General features: G+C 41.6%; 1 protein-coding gene across 2 annotated transcripts in view; it reads left to right on the plus strand.

Moving 5' to 3' along the window:
- The first annotated feature begins 307 nt into the window (after positions 1-307).
- The window catches only part of LOC136427892 (vasopressin V2 receptor-like), a 33,893-nt gene continuing 14,275 nt past the window's right edge, over positions 308-19,925 (plus strand). The window contains exon 1 of one of the 2 annotated variants that reach the window (XM_066417107.1): positions 308-589. The gene's annotated coding sequence lies outside the window, so the exon portion shown is untranslated. Of the gene's footprint in view, positions 590-10,716; positions 10,901-19,925 lie in introns of those variants that run through there. The other variant, XM_066417106.1, reaches the window with a different exon arrangement.

The raw sequence follows: 19,925 nt of genomic DNA on the forward strand, positions 1-19,925 counted from the left end.
AAAGTTCAAGATGTAACCGTTATATCGCATTCACGGAGCGTTAATCAACTGCACCCTTAGAGCCACCCACTAACGAACCTGTACGGGACATAGCAGTTACTCATTGACAAGCAACTGGATATGATTTTGGAAACCTTACGTCAGTGATACTGAGTAAAATCTGTAGACCAGCAGGTCTTTGACCACGAACTATGAATTGATATACAAATGACATAAGACAATTTTAGATAGTCCAATAGGGAGCAAAGATAAAACAAAGTCAAGACAAGTTGATGCTGATGAGTCAACTATCTCCTGCCTGTTGGTTGAGTACAGGAGCTAATGTCTGTCCCTGGAAGGTCAGTGTCACTGACGAAAGGTAGTGGATGCTACCGGAAACGTCTGACCGTTTCCAAAATCATATCCAGTTGCTTGAGTAACTGCTATTTGGCGTATCTTATTACCTGAATGTCTGACCTTCATCGACGTAACGAACCGATCATTCGTGCGCTTGTTTCTGACTGCGTCCCTGACCTGCAAATCGATGCAATTAGACCGTCACACATCGGCTGAACTCAAGGCAGGCCGGGTCAGACGGATGCCGGCATTGGTAAGAAAATCACTTCGTTTCGTTCAAATGAAATTATTACGTGGATTAGTCTCGGCAGCTGTCGATTCACGTAACAGCAATATTGGAGGTAAGCTTTCAAATTGCCTGATACGGTTAATACTTGATAACGCTCTCAACCTCAACCATTCATTTTTTTATACTTAAGAATTATCTTTTCATACTTTCAGACAAGTATGAACAGATAAATGAAAGGATAAGAAGCACTTCCTGTACGGTAGGCGTATGGCTTAGTGTACTTATCCATTTGATTCGAAAACATCAAAGGTCATAAATCGATTCCAAGAAGAACGTCATAGAATAGAAATAAGACTGCTGAAAGCACGTGAAGCGTTAATGCAGAACTGCTTGTTTCTGTACCTAATTTGCTATATTTTGTGTGACCATTACCTCCTTCTTCATGGCTTCAATGAAAAGCGGCCCGCAGGCCAATTCAGTCTCTCATCAATCAGAGAAAGATTCAACAAAGAATTATGCCATACAGCGGTTCACAGAAGTCTTGTTCTAGGTAAGCTATCTACAATACGGTACAGTGAGCAAGTTATTAACATTTGAGATACGGCAATATTGGAAGAGCTGTAGCTGCTTTATCCATTTAAAAACTTTCCATCCTTGAAATAAGTAATGAAGTAGAACAAGCATGTTTCCTACCGTATATACGCAGCCATTGGAAATATGATAACGCAATGACAACGCATTTAATCTAATTGTAGTTCACAGAGTGTTACCAAACTTTCAAAAGTCACGCAACCGCTTATGCACTGCCAACAAGCAAATTTTGGGACCCTAAAATATTTCTCACTGCCATCTGAACAGTAGAGAGAGGAAATAGAATAATCGAATAAACACTTCGCCATGATGATTGTTCTCTGAAGAAATTGTTTCCTTATGTTACTAACATATGCCCTGTTACATTTTGAAGTCGCAAATCTTTATACATGTATTTTGTCAACTCTTTATTTCCTTTTGATACGTACCCATGAAAGTAAAACGCCTATATATTTCATGTCCTTGAACGTTCATGACATCCGAATATTTACACAACCAAGAGATTTATTTAACCGACGTTTTTTTGACCATCTGTCACCTTCTTCAAGGCAATTCTGACTGGTTCACATAGCAATGCAGCACAGGTGTTGCTGCTTATACATATTAATGAGATGCAAACGCAAAATATTTACATATGTACCATAACAGGGGATACCTGAGTGTCATCCTGTTTCAATTCCAGGCTTTACCCTGGAACTGAAACAGGATGACACTCAGGCTAAACAGGGGATGACATCACTATGCGGTCCCAAACGTAGAAGGTGACAGATGCTCACCGAAACCTCGGTTGAATAAATCTCTTGGTTGTGTTAAAAGAGTCTTTTTATTCAGTGACTTACCAACCTGATGAAACTATTCACGTTCATGACATCTGTCATGCATTTGAGCGCATATTCAAAAGGTTTAGTGCGCATAAAAAGTAGTTATATGAAGTCACGCTTCATATACAGTACATGCATTTCCAAGTACATTTAGGACTGTAATTGGTTGTACATAAAAAAGCAGTTGTGTAGTTCTATGAAGCAATGTCTTTTTATGTGCAATTTAGCAAAAACGTCCTTTGTTGAAGGGCAGTTTTGGCGTGGTGTGTGTTACATTACATTACGAATCTGAGTACGAGGCTTAAATAGCACAACCGTTTTTTCTATTCCTCAAATTGCTCAGTATTGACAAGGAAGGTCTTTAAAAGTGAGGTACAGGTATAATATTGATGATATATTGTACAGGGCTAATTTTATCACAATATATATAAAACACACACTTAGCGAGCAAAACTGAGTTATGCGATGCAAGAAAAAGCCCCTTATTGGCTACAGTTCCTTAAATCTTTCTCCTCCCGACAACATCTTCCCGACAATAAATGTATATCAAAAGAAATACGATTGTATTGTTCCATGTGGAACTAGTTTAGTTACGTTATCCTGGCGTTCATAGCATTAGATTTGAATCCTTATATATTTGTGTGTTGTGTCAACAGCTTACTGGAGGCGCCAATATATGGAAAAATTCTTTCTACTTCTTTCTACGTCTTCGAAGCTTCAAGTAACTGATACTTTGAAAGGAAAGCTACACTGTTTGGATTTAGAACAAAGACGGTAGTTCTAACCACAAACCGTCGATCAATATACTGCAGACATTTAAGTTAAGAAGGTGCGGAGAGCTTCAATCTGGTTTCAAGTCCCAACCCAGCCGAGGTATTTATCTTATACGATACCATCTTACTAATTATGTATATCCATATGTCATATGCAAGTACATGTACTGTAAAGTGCATAACCCTAGGGAACTGAATACATTCCTGATTGCAATGAATGTGTCTTGACTAAGATAGATTGTATTTGTGTCTCATTATAAGTCTTAAAAATATCTTATCATGGTAGGTGATTTATAACCTTGCTTCTTACAACCATTCTCGGCATTACGGCAATTCCATACATTGACTTATAGGGAACTGCATGGGTTTTACTATGTCATTATCCACGCTATGGGCTTGTCTTTACGTGCTCATGATTGTAAAACGACGATATATTTCATGTGCTTGAAACCTACATGATGTCTTTCATGCATTTATAAGTACACTTTGAATTGTAGTTGATTGCACATAAAAAGTAGTTGTGTAGTTCAGTTGTATGAAGCCATATGTTTTATGTGCAATTTAACTGAAGCGATCTTTGTTAAAGGGCAGTTTTGGCACGATGGGTCTAAAAAAGTTTGATGCAATATTGATGAAACATTGTACAACACTATCAATAAATATAAACACACACACACACACACACACACTCTCTCTCTCTCTCTCTCTCTCTCTCTTTCTCTCTCTCTCTCTCTCTGGAGAACGTCGACCTTCTTTTGGTTCATCTCGCCGAAAAAAAGAAGAAATCGATAAATTTCCTCGCCTCATCACTCATATGAGCTGCATTTCGTGTACCACTCGATCAGTAAAGCGTAAAGCTCGTATTCCTGCCACTTCTGAAATCAGTTGAACCAACATGTGGATTATGGTCAATGAACCGTTGAAGGAACACCTGTTTCTCAGGATTGCTACCATTAAAGGCCTTTTCATGGGAATGTCAGCACGCCCAAACGCCTGTCAATTGCATTCTGTTGTGGTACTCACTCTCACTATCTATCGGAAACCGATGGGCCAGAAAGTTTCTCAAGTGAGTGATACTTTCTTGAGTTGTACAGACAGCGTGTCATTAACGCTTCAAGAAAGGAAAATTCTGCGGTATGTCTACAAGGCTTGAACTATATTCAAGACTACAGACTTTAAGTTCCACTTATCTCTTTTTTCCAACAAACACTAATGGAAAAATGTTGTAGGTTATTGAAGTTCGAAATTACTCTTCCATTATGTTTTGTTCAAAAGACAATGACGAATTACCTGCTTAAAGTGTTGAGTATAGATTCTGAGAAAACCAAATCTTGGTGCCTTAGCTTGGTGCTATCTGTAGCCTTTGACATTTTTTAGGTTGACGGCCTTACATGATTGATTTCATAATAAAGGACCGTATGGCTAGATAACGACATATGCTCGATGGGATCGATACCACGGCGACAGAAGGCCAGAGTTGTGGAGAAGAAATACTTCCGAATAGTGGCTATATATATAGTGACTGCTTCCGTCACCACATATTTCAGTCGGATCCCGTAGTAAGATGTGACTTTTGATCTTTATGACTATTCCGAACGTACTTCATGTCACAATGATGGGGGCCGGAGGGCGTGCAGTTGTCAGCCTTCGGCGCGTCGCGGTGATTATGATATTTGTTATCCCGGTCACTGACATAGGTATAGTGCGTTCATTGACAGAGTGAACATTACACATCGATAGAATACTTCACTGTTGCTTTGGCTCCAAGTAATGGCCCCAAGTTAGGCCCCAATTGAGCCGGTGCCCGTAGTAGGTGTAGACCATGTAGTCCCGGCCGGGCCCCGAAACCACAAATTTGTCACGGTGGACTGCCGGGTACCGGGTACGGGGGGGGGGTACCTCCAGGTGTCCGCACGATTAGCTCACGGCGTCTGTTGGTTCTCGGGCGCTGCGAAGATTTTAAGTCTGAGTTAAAATATGTGGGGTACCGGCCGGGCCCCAAATAGCCCAGCAGCCGTGTGGTGTCCCATGGGGCCAAGTAGGGGTCACGCCCGAAGGTGCAAAAAAAGTCCGTCAATTACCCGGCAGGGCTGCTTTTCCAACTGGGACCTAAGCGTAACACTGAAATAGATACTAGTGGATGTCACACAGGTGCGAACCTAAGTAAGAGCTAATAAAAATGTGTTTTTGAACTTAAGAGTGTGAGAATTTGATAGACGGTATATTCTCCAAAGCCAGCTCCGACAAGAATCATAGATGGTGTGATCGGATGATATTAGTCACAGCTGGAGATGAGTATGTAAAGCTTACTATAAAAATGATTCACGTAATATTTGCTTAACACTCAACTTAAAAATGATTCACTAGAAAAAACCCGGGTCAGCTAATTGATATAGCTTGATAGATCCTGTCTTCATTATTCTGTAGGTAAGGCCACACTAACTTGATTATTATATCCGCGCATCCATTAATTTTCACCCGTTTCCCCCCAAAAAAGTATAAGCTTTGTACTGAGCACGCAAACATATTTTGTGTGCATGTATAACAAGTAAGCTGAAAATGTATATCAAGTCCCGATCAAAATCTTCTGAAGTCGAAGATGAAAGATCAAAAGAACAAATTAGCAAATGTATGACGTAAATTGCAAAAAAAGGATAGGAGAACGGACGACAATGAGCGAAATCTTCCAACGTCAAAGAAGAAAATTAAAGGTTAAAGAACAAAAGAATATTGTTTTGTATACCATACTCTGTGTGTTCGGTCATTTGTCCAACTTTCCTGACCACTTAAATCTAATGATGAACGCAAATATATTTTTTCATCCAACTTTTTTATTCGCACGCTCGCATCACTTTTTGAGTGTGCAGAGGATGTAATCCACATAATCAAATCCATTTTTCAATAGCCTAAGAGATACGCCATACCAGAAAACCTACTCTGTTGAGATAGAAACAAGTCAGAGAAGTAACATAAGAATTGTTTTTCAACCTTGAGAGGGCAGTAAGTAAAGATGTTCGCTACTTCTGGCGTAAGTCACACGGATTATTGGAAGCGACTGTGTGAATAAGTACCTGCAGAGTAGGCTCATATTTCATTTAGCCGATAAGGGCCTCTAGGCGCTTGAATGAAAGACGGTCAAATTACAATTTATCGGTTCCCTCTCATGTAATTTAAAAGGCAGTTGTAACGGCACATTGCATGGACAAATGAGATGCATAAAAGATATGGATTTACTTATAAGTGGACTTGACGAGTGACGGTTTACAGCAAAGAACACAATCAACAGTTTTACCCTTCTCTGGCCTGCACTTTGCCGCTTTACCAGCGTGCATGAAAGTAAACCGTTTGTGCAGGATCTTATATCTCTGATTCAAATCATGTTACCACTTAGGCTTGGAGTATGTCTGCATATTGATTGGGAGTATCTCTGCATAATGATTGGAGAATGGTGCTCTTGAAACGTTATTTCATGAGTAACAGGTGTAGCTCTGGTTGATACAGACTCAACACACAGGTGCGCAAGAAAGCTGGAGGAACGTTTAAATGCTTGTGCTTATCTGTACGAATGATACATCTTTTGTGAAGGGTATCTATCTAATCATCCTAATTGTTTCCAATACGAAAATGTCCATAAGTCGCCTTAGTACAGTTTTGTACGTACAGTCTTTGACATCCAAACAAGCAGTCCGGAGCCTTTGACACTGACAAATGCTTAGCAAAGGTATTTTCTCGTAACCGTTTTTTTTTTAAATAAGTAAGTAATTGATTTTTTCTGGCCTTTATCGAACGACTTTGAACTCCTCGGACAAAAGCCATTACTGAACATCTCACCATGCGTAAACGTTTTCTTGGAAAGTAAGTAATGGATTTTTGCTGGCCTTTGTCAAACCACTTTGACCCCCTTAGACAAAATCCATTACTGATCAGCTCACCATGGCACAGTGGCAAGAACCAGGTATGTTTGATAAATGGACACAACAAATAGAAGTCCAGTGGGTCCGAGATAAGCCTGGTCAACCCCGTAATGAGATGTTGATAACCACTTCTTAGCTTGGCAGTCGGGAGCACCGACGTTACTACGAAATGGGCGTCCTGACGACATAGCCTTAGTCATATGAACACCGACCAAAGATATCAATGTTAATTATCCGTTCTGAGCTTGGCATTCAAAGTCAGAAATGGTATCATGATAACATGACCTGAGCCTTATGCCACAGCAAGTACATTTTACGGATGACATATCCTCTGAAGACTCCAAATCTAATGCGAGAGGTCTATCTCACCAGTGTCATATCTACAGGTACAATCAAGGCTGCTACACGACATAGATTCCCATTTTGATAATCGTTGTTTCTTTTTTCAAAATCAGGTGAAAATTAATGAGCGTGCTGATGTCATCCATAACATTTACTTGCTGTGGGATTAATGTCATTGCTGTGGCCTTATTAAGCTCGAAAAGAGTTGTCGGTGATCAAAATCCTTTTTCAACTTGGCAGTCGACGTCATCAGTGACGTCAAAAAGACGACAGGCGCAGTTTCATTGCATAACCTAAGTCTTATGAACCCGGTATTGTTATTGGAAATAGACTTTGTGTCTCAGCGTGGCATTTAAACTCACATTTAAACGGCAACGAAGCAGGATTACATAACCCTATACTAATCAATCCCGTGTTGTAATTGAAAACTAATTCGTTCTTAGATTGGCATTCAAACTCACGGACGCTGAAAGGGCAAAGAAGCAGGATTACATAATCTTAGTCTTATCAATCCCGAAATGCCCCCATTCCATTAGGACGGCGCTCTCGCCGCGCGCTCTCTGCGACCTCAAATCCAACAGAGCGCTCAAAGAATTTTCATAAATAAAAAAACGAATCTTTTTACGTTTTGTGTGTTTTGTTGTCTTTTCAATCATACTTTTGCATTTTGCATTATATTTCAATCATGAACTCAAGGTTAACACAAATCTGATTGAGGTCGCAGCGAGAGCGCAGCGCGATCGCCGTCTAGTGGAATCAAGGCAAAAAGACATGTTGAAAACCAATTCTGAACTTGGCAGTCGAAGTCACTGACGATATTATCGTGGGAGCATCATGATGACATAACAGAAGTCCAATTAACCCCGAGCAAAGGTGATGGTGTTGGAATTTTGTTCTCAACTTGGCAGTCGAGGTCTCGGCGTTGATACGGAATTGACATCCAGATTACTAGTACATAACCCTATCTGATGAACCCGTTATTGATATTTAAATCTCATTCGTTCTTAGCCTGGCATTCAAACTCACAAGGATTACATAACCTTAGTCTCATTAAGCCCGAAAGGACATGTTGAAAGCCTATTCTCAACTTGGCAGTCGATATCATAGCAGGGGCATATTGATGACATAACCTGGTCCTATTAACCCCGAGCAAAGGTGATGGTGTCGGACTTTTGAACTCTCAAAGCAGAGCATGGGTTTCGGCTGGTTTTTGTCGGGCTTTTTACTCTGTCATCTTTTTTAACCCTATCTAGACCGGGGGGGGGGCTAAAAGTGCCCGCGCCAACTTTGACCTCGTATAACTGCCAAACGACGTATGGTAGGACAACCAAACTTTGTGACTTTTCCTAAAATTTAGTTGGCAACAATATTATGATAAAACTATAAGTTTATCATTTTTCGTGTTGCCATGGCAACGGGTTTCTGAAGAGGCATTTTATGCAAATTTCACTAATTTCGATTTAAACATAGTTGTTTCCAATGTTTTCTTGCTCAACCACACTATTTTCCTTCATGTATAACATCACATGTGATTTAATGTAACTGTCATGATTCAATATTCATAAATTATGCTAATTTGATGTCGTCATCGCTCAAAATCCAAGATGGCGGACAAAATCTTTATTTTCGGTATAAACAGGCTTTTTCGCCTTGAAATTCGTCACAACCTGGAATTTTCTTAACCTGAAACATTAACATTCAGATTAATGTTTTTAGTCTATTTTGATTGTTATTTGGGATCATACATTGAAAAAATGTATATTGAAAAATTTCAAAATGGCCGATCCAAGATGGCGGATCCCAGGGGGTCGCTAACAACACATGACGTCATTCTTCGACGTCATTTTGACGTCAACTTACCACTGATACGCACTGTTTTGTCTAATAATTTTAGATATTATGGGAATTCCATATTTAGCCAATAAAATCACATCGATGACGTAATAATTACGTCATATTACGTCACAACGTCACCAAAATTACTGGAATTATAAAACTTTACGTGAAGATCACTCCCTGAAAATTTGGTGATGATAGAGAATACCGTTCGGAAGTTATGACGGGGGGGTCGAAAGAGCCCCCCCCCCCCCCCCCGTCCAAGAAGTCTAAAAAAAGCCCGGTCTAGATAGGGTTAAGATGACAAAGTAGAAAGCCCGACAAAAACGCCTAAAAACACGTCAAAAACCTGCCGAAACCCATGCTCTGCTTGGAGAGTAGGAATTTGTTCTCAACTTGGCAGTCAAGGTCACCGGCGTTGATACGGAATGGACGTCCAGATTACATAACCTTATTCTAATCAACCCGTTATTGGTATTGAAAACTAATTCGTTCTTAGTCTGGCATAAGCTCACTGACGCTGATACGACAGTGGATCATGATTACATAACCTTTGCATTATCAAAATGAGGTGTTGATGTTGAAAACCCGATAGCAACTTGGCAGTTGAAATCACTGCAGGTAATTGGGGTGGCAAAGGTCGTCGGTGTAATGGGAAAAACGTGTTTAACGTTTGCAAAGACTTAGGTGTTCGGCCGAAGGGGTTTAGGTTTGTGTAACAGTGTGGTTCAAGCACCACTTACTGACCGGTCTAACGGGTCCGGACCTTTTAGCCTAGTGGTAAGTGTGTTGGAACGGTGCATCGCCAAGGCCCGGGTTCGATTCCCGGTGTGGGAACAACTGAAACGCACTGAAATGCTACGGTCACATTTGCGCCGGTGCCCGTAGGGCGTGTAGTCACGACCGGGCCCCGAAGACATTGTCCCGGTAGACTGACGGACACTGTAAAGGTACCTCTAGGTGTTCTTACGATTAGCTCACGTCACCAACTTGTTACCGGGTTCCGCGTTGATTTTAACTCCGTGTTAAAAACTTCCAGGGCCCCAGTCGTGCCCCAAAATAGCCCTCTGGCCACAGGATGCCAAGTATGGGTTACGCCCGAAATTGCCAAAAATCCCGTTAACTACCAAATTTTGACCTCAGCATGACTAGGGTGGTTATCGCGTTGCGACCGACAATTGGACAGATCGCTCAACGAATTTCATTGCAAAATGAAAACAGAATCATTGTACGTTTTGTAGGTTTTGTTCTCTCGCCTGTGATACTTTTACATTTTGCATGATATTCCAATTATGAAGTCAAGGGTTACACAAATCCAATGAAGGTCGCAGCGAGGTCGCAGCTCAATCGCCGTCTAGTGTAATGGGGGGTCTAAACCGCACTGTGGCGCAGGTTCTGCTCCATGTTGCGGGAAATGGACGGTATTGTTTCTCAGATGAACCTCGCACTTCCTAAAGCATCTTTTACCATAATCCAGCACACCAATCAAACAACAGCCGAAAGACTTCCAAAATGTTAATAGTCGTGAAAAGATAAAGATTTGTTGTATTGAGGAAAAAAGGCAACAACTTGATAATATTTTGCTGCATTCTATATACCAAATCAAGGCAACGCAGGCGACGGCTTTAGAACGAGATTTGTCTACTCCTAATTGATTGTTCGAATCCTTTTGATAACTCCCTGCCTGTAATGACCTCACACCTTGATCCATACATGTCTGTAGATCCATGATCATCGATATCCTAAAGCCTATTGGACAGGACGCACAGCTCAGTGGTGATTGGCTGACAGGACTGATCACGTGATGGACACCTGGTCACATATACGTTTTTCCGTCCCCAAGTTTTGTCCTCCAGACTGAGCGAGTGTCGAGGAGAGCGCGTCTGGCAGCACGCTCGGTACATGGTGCAATGAGATTTAATGGAATGAGATTGATGCTTAATACATCATCGGAGCCCAAATCAGATGTAGCCTCAAAGTGTTGAAACGTGAACGCTGTGACGTCCTAGAAGTATTGCCGATATCCTGACATCGTCAGCCGTCGTAGTACATCTAAAGGTAAGCGGATTGTTACCGAAATAAGAATTTGGCCATCATTTGACGGACGAAGTTAGAAACGTGTACTAATATGCAGAGATAAACGTAAGGGTTACGTGTTAGCGTATGCTTTTATCATGGTATGATCCGAGTTATATGCATATGATAAAGACCATGCGAGGCAGTGACATCCCCTCGATTTTCTATTACACCCCCGATGCTAGCCTTGGAATATTTAGAACTACCCAAAGGCAAGAAGCAAGTATCCCCAAGTCAGAAAAGGCTACCTGCTAGCTTTCTTGTATCGTTTGTGTGGTCTAAAGAATTCTTCCGTGTATTGTCAAAGATAAAAGTGACTGTTTGGTCTAGATTCCTTTCACATCGCCATCTCAATTGGAACATTTTGAGATACCTGCATCGTCAGAAAAGCCTAGTAGGATTGTTGACTGTTTCCGTAGTTTTAAGGTGCCTCTGTATATCAATTGTAGGTCGATTTCCACTAGAGACTGCGACCGTGCTGCGACCACTGAGCGACCAAAGATTTGACGAATTTATAGATTAAAAACGATTTTTTATATGATTTTTTTGTGTCTTTTAAATCATACTTCTACACCATATTTCGATTATGAAATCAATGGTCACACAAATCCAAGTTTGGTCGCGGTACGGTCGCTCAGCGGTCGCCGTTTAGTAGAAATGAGGCCTCAACATTTACTTTGAAAAGCTTTCAAGAAACAGAGCAACACTGAAATATGGCGATTTCTAGATGGAGTTTCACAGATATCATTAACAGTTATGTTTACGAGTGCATTCGAACTGATAGCGGCATCCTTCATCAATTTATTGTTTTATTGTCACAGAGCACCTCGTTGACGGATTTATATTTGTATAAGATATAGTAAATAAAAGTATAATGTTCATGTCCCGGTACTTTGGGGCGATTTGACCGAACAATAGAAAGAAAAACCGAGAGGACGAAAATACACTCTCAGATGTGACTAAGACTGATAAGGTAAAAGATGCAGTCTTACTGATAGCGGCATCTTCCATCTATCAAAAGTGGCATACTGACAAGATTCTAGACAGGAAGGATCAGTCTTAAGTTAACTTGCCGCACACAGATAAGGATTTACGTCGACGTCGGAGCTATAGCGCCGATGGTTTTAATTCTACGTGGCGTTCTGAAATCGGTTCGGAACATTTTGGGTGATTTAACTTTTTCCACGGTGACATGAGACGACCGGAGTCTGATGTAATTTTGGATAGATCTCCCCGGTACTCTACATTGTTTGATGCTTGAGTGGTATCAATGGGGCATAGTCTCCACCAGATGGCAGTAAAAGGGGACATCACACGAGATGACAGGGTAGTCTTTCAGGCCCCCATTCCACTAGACTGCGATCGCGTTGCGACCTCGCTACGACCTAATTTGTATGGGTTTGTGTTGCCCTTGACGTCATAATTGAAACACCTTGCACACCGTTAGAGTATCACCGAAAAGAAAAACAAAAAAAATTATCGTTTTTTTAACCAATGAAATTTGTTGAGCGTTGTCAAATCACCGTCAGTTGCCGTCCTTGTGTAATTTGGATATGACTAAGATAGCCCATGGTTAAAGATAAACTAAGCATGACTGGGATCATGAAGATAGGGCTTTGTATGTACATTTTTCATATCACGTACTACAGTGATCATGGCTGATTCCGTTTAGTCCATTTTGTGATAAGTGTTATTCGTTTTCCCAACATAAATTGATGTCAGTCAACTCCTTTTCGTTTATAATGCCCTCAATAGAGTCTATGGCAATACATAAATCAGAGAATTACTGGTATACCAATTTCATTTAACTATTCGTTTACGAAGGTTGAAATAAAGCTCTGTGGTGGCAGTGGAAAGGAATACTCGTATATTCTGTACTTTCAAATCACAGAGAATATGTTGCCTTTTAGACTTTTTAAGTATGAAGTTTCTTCAGTCAGTCTTTTGTTGTTGAATTTCAAACTGTGTGCAGGAAGAAGAAACGTAATGGCCTTATATTAGAGAGGTAGGCGCAACATTGAGGGATCGATAAAGGGCACGAGCCCGACCCGTACATGCTTCAGGAGGTCTGTTTAAAAGACAGATTTGCGCTACACAATTACCTCTGTTGCTGGTGCTACTTTAGACATTACTAGCGTAGTCGTGCATACTATGAATGCACGTGTACCGGTTAGGTAAACCGGGAGGGCGATACCAGAGACTGAAGACGAAGCACGAGTTGTTTTTCGTTAGCAAATTCTCGATACGTTTGCTAGGTTCTTTTGCATTCGTGAGTTTTGACGCTTGAGGCTAACACCTATAGCTCCCTGGTACACGGGGTTACCGACTTCACGTCCCCATCCGATAGGACGATGTGTCTCTTAATTCCAGACGTTCCCAGATCCGGGCACGAACCCGAGCCGCTACCTCTACGGAAAATGGCAAACAGCCTATATAGTTTGAATAGGAGTCCGTTGTAGTGAATAGATAATGTATTGTCCGTATGGTTAACTAAACCGAGCTCTCCTCCCACATTATGGTCCCGGCCCATTTACACAAACATAAAAGTCTCTCGTTAAGTTTCCGTACCTACTAATTTGGGTTCATATTGGGCAGATGTTTTTCCCACAGTTTCATCGTGCAAGATTGAGCGGCTTTTTAATGCCATTTTAATGAGTGGCGTATTTAGATATATCTAATACAAGCAATGAATCACCCTAGATGGGCGACAAAAGGGCCGTAACCCGACCCATGAGGGCCATGATACACCGATCCTTCATTGACATAACTTACGGTGTTCATCGCGCAATGAAGGGCGTGACGCATCGATCACTGGACGCTATGACTTGTGTCGTACACGGTGTGATAAAGGTACATCGATCGTTCATCGAAATACCATCATGGTATTCGTACGGCGATGACGAAATGGGAGAAGTGTTAGTCTCCTCCTCATCGTTTATGTCCGGGACAAAATAATCGTCGACCATAAAAGTTCAGAACATTGGGCCCATAGGATGAACCACCTGCGACTACACTGTACTCCCATCTAAAGCACTGCACTACTCGTTAAGATGATCAGGGCTGTGTATCCGTATGATGCCAGTTCAATAAAGATTGATGCAACTCTGGCGGCTTGCTATCAGTGACCTTTTGAGTACTATGTAGTCTGAATGCTTACGCCATAAAGGTCTTGAAAATCGAATCCTTCCTATTCTACTGACTGTAGAAAATATCTGGCTTAGTTATGAAGATGTTTACCAGATCGTCCCCATGTAGTTGAGAGAGAAATGTTCACTACGTTGTGGATCCACAAACGTCAGATAAAATATGCAAGCATGTCAGTATCATCCCTCGTACCTTTTTTTCTTTTCTCCATGATGATGATGATGTCAGTATCAACAATGTACGTAGACTTCATACCTGTTGAATATATTTGCCTTATAGTATTGTTGATAAGTAGCTTTTGCCATACATTGTACCATGTACGGCTGTTGAGCAATAACGTTCAATCGATCTATTGCTATCTGATGTGAACAAAACGTGAGCTTGGATCAGGAGATAACGTTACAACCTTACGCCTGTCCTCCATATTCATCTACGTGCTCACGTACCCAAGAACTTGCCATGCATGCCCCGCTCCCCAGACAACTTCAAAAGCAATCCGCACATTCGATTAAGCATATTGCCCTAATTGCGGGACGCACGAGGATATCTCGACGTTCTGACGGCTATCAGATTTGATCGATGTTTGTGATACCAGGAAATGGGGTCAGCCTCGCTTTGCAGACCGCTGATTAACTGTGGAACCAACGGAAGAAAGTGGACGGTTATGGAGGGACATAGGGCCATACCAATGGGGATGGTGATGGTGATGGGATGGTGTGTGTGTGAAAGTGATATCGATCCAGCTAAGCCCATTGAAGTGTTACCCTTTCACTAGTCGTGGCACAGAAGCCCATTGTACCCGGAAGATTCCTTTAGCTCTTTTCGACAACCACAATGAACAGTGGATAACGGTTTAAAAAGTCCCGTCTTAAGGACTGCAACCCTTTTCAGTAACGTGCATGTCGGATGAGCGACACAGCCGGGATAGAACTCATGGCTTCTAGTTCCAGACTACGCACACGACCTTTATACGAGGTCTATTTAGATATTCTACTCAGAACGTATCTCTAATAGATGCAATGTTCTCTTTCAAAACAGTAGACAGATACTTGCTTGTGTCAAGAGTTTTAAACGGTTCTGATCACAAAATGTATTTGCTGATAAAGAATACCATTAGTCTTACATGACAGCTGCTGATTGATGTCAATCAATATGCCAGTATTGATCGGTATATTTGAGTGAAAAATATCCGACAATACTACTCGGTTCTTCGCCCGTTCCAAACTGATTCTCATTACTGGTTGCATTGGAGCCAACTGCTGCATGGCCAAGGTAACATAAAATCTCGCGTTGTCTTAAGTCACTATGCGTATATCAATTGCGATCCTTTGGTGGACGGCCAATCTTCTACATCCTATCTAAATGCACATGCCGTGAAAAAGCTGTCGCTGCCTGACGAACTGTAGATGACTGGGAAAAGGTAGGAAAATGTGCACAATCTTAGACATAAGGCACACGAATATAGACAATCTTCTAAGACTTCTAGGAGACGCAGACAAAGTCATAAGGAGAGCGACAAGTTAACTCTAGGTTGGTTATGGGTTTCGGTGGTATGACTCATATACCCGTATTGATTGTCAATGTTTAAGATGTATAAAAGGGACACCGTAGCATTAGACTCCGTCTATTTTTCACACAGTATCTGTACGTTCGATGACACTGGTGTATTTCGGCAATTACTTGCCATCCTTCAGGGTTAGTGCTGAATACAATGCACCGAAAAGTCGATTTTATCCGTTACGACTGACAGCCTAAATAAGTGGATTACACGGCACACGCGTCACCAGCAAAGCAAGCTTCCGTCGCTTTAGCTTCATTTCGAAAAGCCTCTTTGACCGATTCAATTCCGGGTTGGAAAATCTGCTTATGTGAGATCTTCTTGTTTCGCTTATTCTAATCGCTATAAGCTTATGAAGCTCACCTTATCTCAAAAACAGTTTGATCAATTATAATCGCATTTCAGCCTCTGACTTATAATCGTTTGTTCTGGGTAATAGATTCTATCTTGCCCAATGGCTGAATCCCCTATCGAAGCTTCGCATGACAGTTGATTTTCATCCGTGGTAAATGATAGAACTGCTGATGTAGTACTAGGATGAAGTGGAGAAATTGTCAAAATTTAATTTGATTTCAAGAGAGATATCTATGGAGTACATTGCTGTAGAGGGACCAGGGGATAGTGTTTGTCGTGGATAGCCGAAGAACTTTATGTCTATGTCTGCTGCATCACAAACTGGAGTATAGTGAGGGTTGTCCCTGCAACTCATATAGTAGCAGCCTTACAGTTAAGCTCCTGGTTACAATTAGTTGATAACTGGGTTTAGTCTTTTGGAACAGACGTAAAATGGGATTCCCGTGTTAGAGGAGGTGCCTCGAGCACGTTGAAGGGGAAGGGCTAGCTGAAGCCCCTTTGAGGGGAAGTTACTCTCGCAAAAAATATTCCCTGCTTAAAACAGAAAGAAAACTTGCTTCCCTATGTGCCACTAGGCATCATAAGGGTCTGAACGAACTAGCGGCCGTAGGTGTTTAACTAAAATTTACTCCTTCCATCCGCGAGGCCAATGCTGATGCCTTAATGATGCCCATTAGAGCGGCCCGTGGCTATGGCTCGCTCTTGATCCCAATAACGGTGTAGCGTGATACGGTATCCATCAACTCATCTCGCGGCTTCAAGGCCCTGCTTTGGTCCATCGGGGGACGCAGAGAGAATTGGGATGAGTAGAAAGATTCCACATGGATACCAGCCTCCTTCTCAGACCTTCTAGAAGCTTCAGCGTTTATCATTACTTTTTTAAAACTCTGATTCACGGATGTCGACATATGAGCCAGTTGGTTTATGCAGGGGAGATCGTTTCTGCTCCCACAGAACCTTCTAAAGGCAGAGAGACGATCTCCCCTGCCCATCAGGGCTCCCCTCCAAAAATAAACGGCGGCGCTCCTGGAATGCCTCCAAAGGAGCTCGAGGCTAAATGGATATCAGTCCTTGGTGCTTAAAGCTGAGCTGGTGTGTACGGATCGAATTTATTTGGCAGTACTTTGCTCCTGGCCTTTGTTCGACTGGAGAGCACAATTTTCATACACAGGGTCACACACCTAGCGTAGATTAAAGAGAATTTAGGCAAATGGCTCCCTTAGGACAGGGGATGATTATGGGGTACACTGCACTTATCGAAAGGCCCGAGACCCAGTATCAGGAATCGCAATAGACGCTTCTACAGCCAAAAGTTACTTCTTAACGACTTGAGTAAGTAAGCCGGTTGCAATGCAGCGTTAACCGTTTTCCCAAGGCCAAAGCACATGCTAGTTGACAGGTTTGTGGGATAAGCTGCCGAAGTCATGTAGCGGTAATGTTGATAACATTCCCCGCGGTGACATGTACCGATAGTTGAGCTCCATTATGCCGAATGAATAATATCAACGTTGGTGGAGGGATGTCTTTACGATGTCGGTAATTGTATAGCCTCCATCTAAATACGGGGATTCTACTGCAGCTGTGTTCAACAGGGCATGATGATTACAGCAGAAACAATAAAACACATGTGAGATCAATTCAAGTGTCAATATTTACCGTGATAAGTTCGATGGCCCAAGAAAATGTGCACAGAAATTTCTTGAGCTGGACAGTTCACAACAGCAGTAGAGCACTATCCTGATGAAGAACTCTTTCCAGCGTAGGATGAATAACGAGACACCTTGTGAATATTCATCGTTCTTCTACATGCTTTCAGCTACTTTACTTACGTTCCACAGAAATGAAACCAATATATGAGATCAATTTGGAAAAGGGATTCATTCTTTATATCTTATCACGGTATCACGGAAAGAAAAACGTTGGTGAAAAGGAAACTCGCCGACACAACTTTTTTACAGACTACTCATAGGTTAAGATGAAAGTTCATCTGTTTTGGCAGAACTCATGGTACTCTTGAGTTGTATATTGAGGGTTCCAATACCGCGATGGCTACAGGATCACAATATTCCAGGTTCGAGCGAGTGTCTTGAAATGGTTGAGGAGGCAGCAAACCAAACGACCTGTCCTTTACATTAAGCTTTCTTAAAATGTTATTCCCGCTAACGATGATTTCTTCCCCGAATGCAAAAGTAGCAAAACACGCCTCAAAGTGGCCTTAAACATGTGAATACCGATGAATAGGCTATTATTATTGTAGGATTAGAAGAATGCATTGCGTTATCAAAAAGAAGCAGGTGTTCACTGAAACGTTAAGTGGATAATTGTAGACATGAATAAACACCTAATGTCACCAAATTAGCTGTTCAGCTCCTACACTATGATACGTTTCCTATCGGGCAAAAACACCTGGCGCCGTGCAGCGGTAGAATTCTTCTTGGTCGCGCCTACATGGCGTGGGCTTCACGAAATAAGGGTCTTGTTTGAAGAGTTCCACAGCTTTTGGCTGGGTTTGGGTTCAAGGCCAGGATATATTCTTGCACTTTGTGCATAGAACTGATTTTTAAGATCAACGCAACTCAGGAGTACATGTATATTGTATAATATCATGTGTATTTCTGCCACGTTGATTTAAACGAATAAAGATTGAAAGATATTTCGAAGTTCGTCCGAATGTCTCTACAAACGAGACGTTAACTTAGTAGTTGATGATACCCCCCTTCCTTACGTAGTCCAAGTCATGTCTAACAGTCTCTCTTCCACAAAATACACCCCTCCCCACAAACCACACTCCTTACAAATGGAGGTAACGTTAACTTTACTATACGATTAGTGGTGAAGTGTTGAGAGAGTGCCCCGTTTTCAAGATTGTACAAAGCTAGCAGACGAATAGCAGATGACAATCACGCCCTCCTTACGTGGTCCGAGTTTTAGATACTCTCTCTCTCGTAATGTGCGCCCCTCTTACTCCCTCACTACAGTTTAAGAGTCCGTCCGGAAGATTGTTTAGACCAGACGCATAGCAGATGGCAATTACGCCCCCTTATGTTCTGCAAGTCACGTTGTATCTCCACGTGTCTTCCTCCATAGAATGAGCCCACCCACCAAAATCACTCTCCTCACAAAGTAGAAGAGATGAAGCGCCGGGCGCGGAAACGAGCTCCTTCTTACGTGGGACATAAAACCGAGGAAACTCCAATTTCTGTAGTTAATGTACATACGTTATATTGCCATGCATCGGCATTGTATGTACTGTTATATCTACTGTATCTATTGTTATGTCAAGTTAGAAGTCCAGAAAGTCTTCAGAATGCTTTCGAATGAAAACTAAAAAGGATGAGTTTGAGTTTATTGAGAAAATCCATTAGTGTTGTGCCCTAAGGCACACCACTAATGGATTTTCTCAATAAACTCAAACTCATCCTTTTTAGTTTTCATTCTAAAGCATTCTGAAGACTTCTTACAGTTACTGTAGTTAATTCGTTTTCCCTAGAACTATCGTTGAGTGGAACTCTTTGCCGCCAAGCACTGTGATTAGATAGTTTTAAGTATCGCTTGCAGTTAGATGTGAAAAGATCAGGTACGTGTGACAGGTCACTCACTGTAACATAACCAGCTGCCACCGTGTGTTTCCATAATTCTGCCCCCTTATGCCCCATGAAGCGTTTACGCCACCAGTTTGTAAACCAGGTCCGTTGATTCTGAAAATGTTTAATGCATCTTGACAGCTACATGGACCAGCACAACAGTTTGATAGTCAAGTTCACATATGCTGATCAATTCTAATGCATCTCGATAGCTATCAACTCCCTAATGAGTGAGCTTCGTAAGGAATTAAATCTCACTGTGAAATAGTTGAAGCATGTCATCAAGGTTGGCTTGAGAACAAAAATTAAGTCACGCTGCTTTTTGATAGCGATGAATTATTAAGATATCCTGTCTTGAAATCACTCC

Source organism: Branchiostoma lanceolatum, chromosome 2 (assembly GCF_035083965.1).
Source record: "Branchiostoma lanceolatum isolate klBraLanc5 chromosome 2, klBraLanc5.hap2, whole genome shotgun sequence".
In the NCBI taxonomy this organism is placed as follows: Eukaryota; Metazoa; Chordata; class Leptocardii; order Amphioxiformes; family Branchiostomatidae; genus Branchiostoma; species Branchiostoma lanceolatum.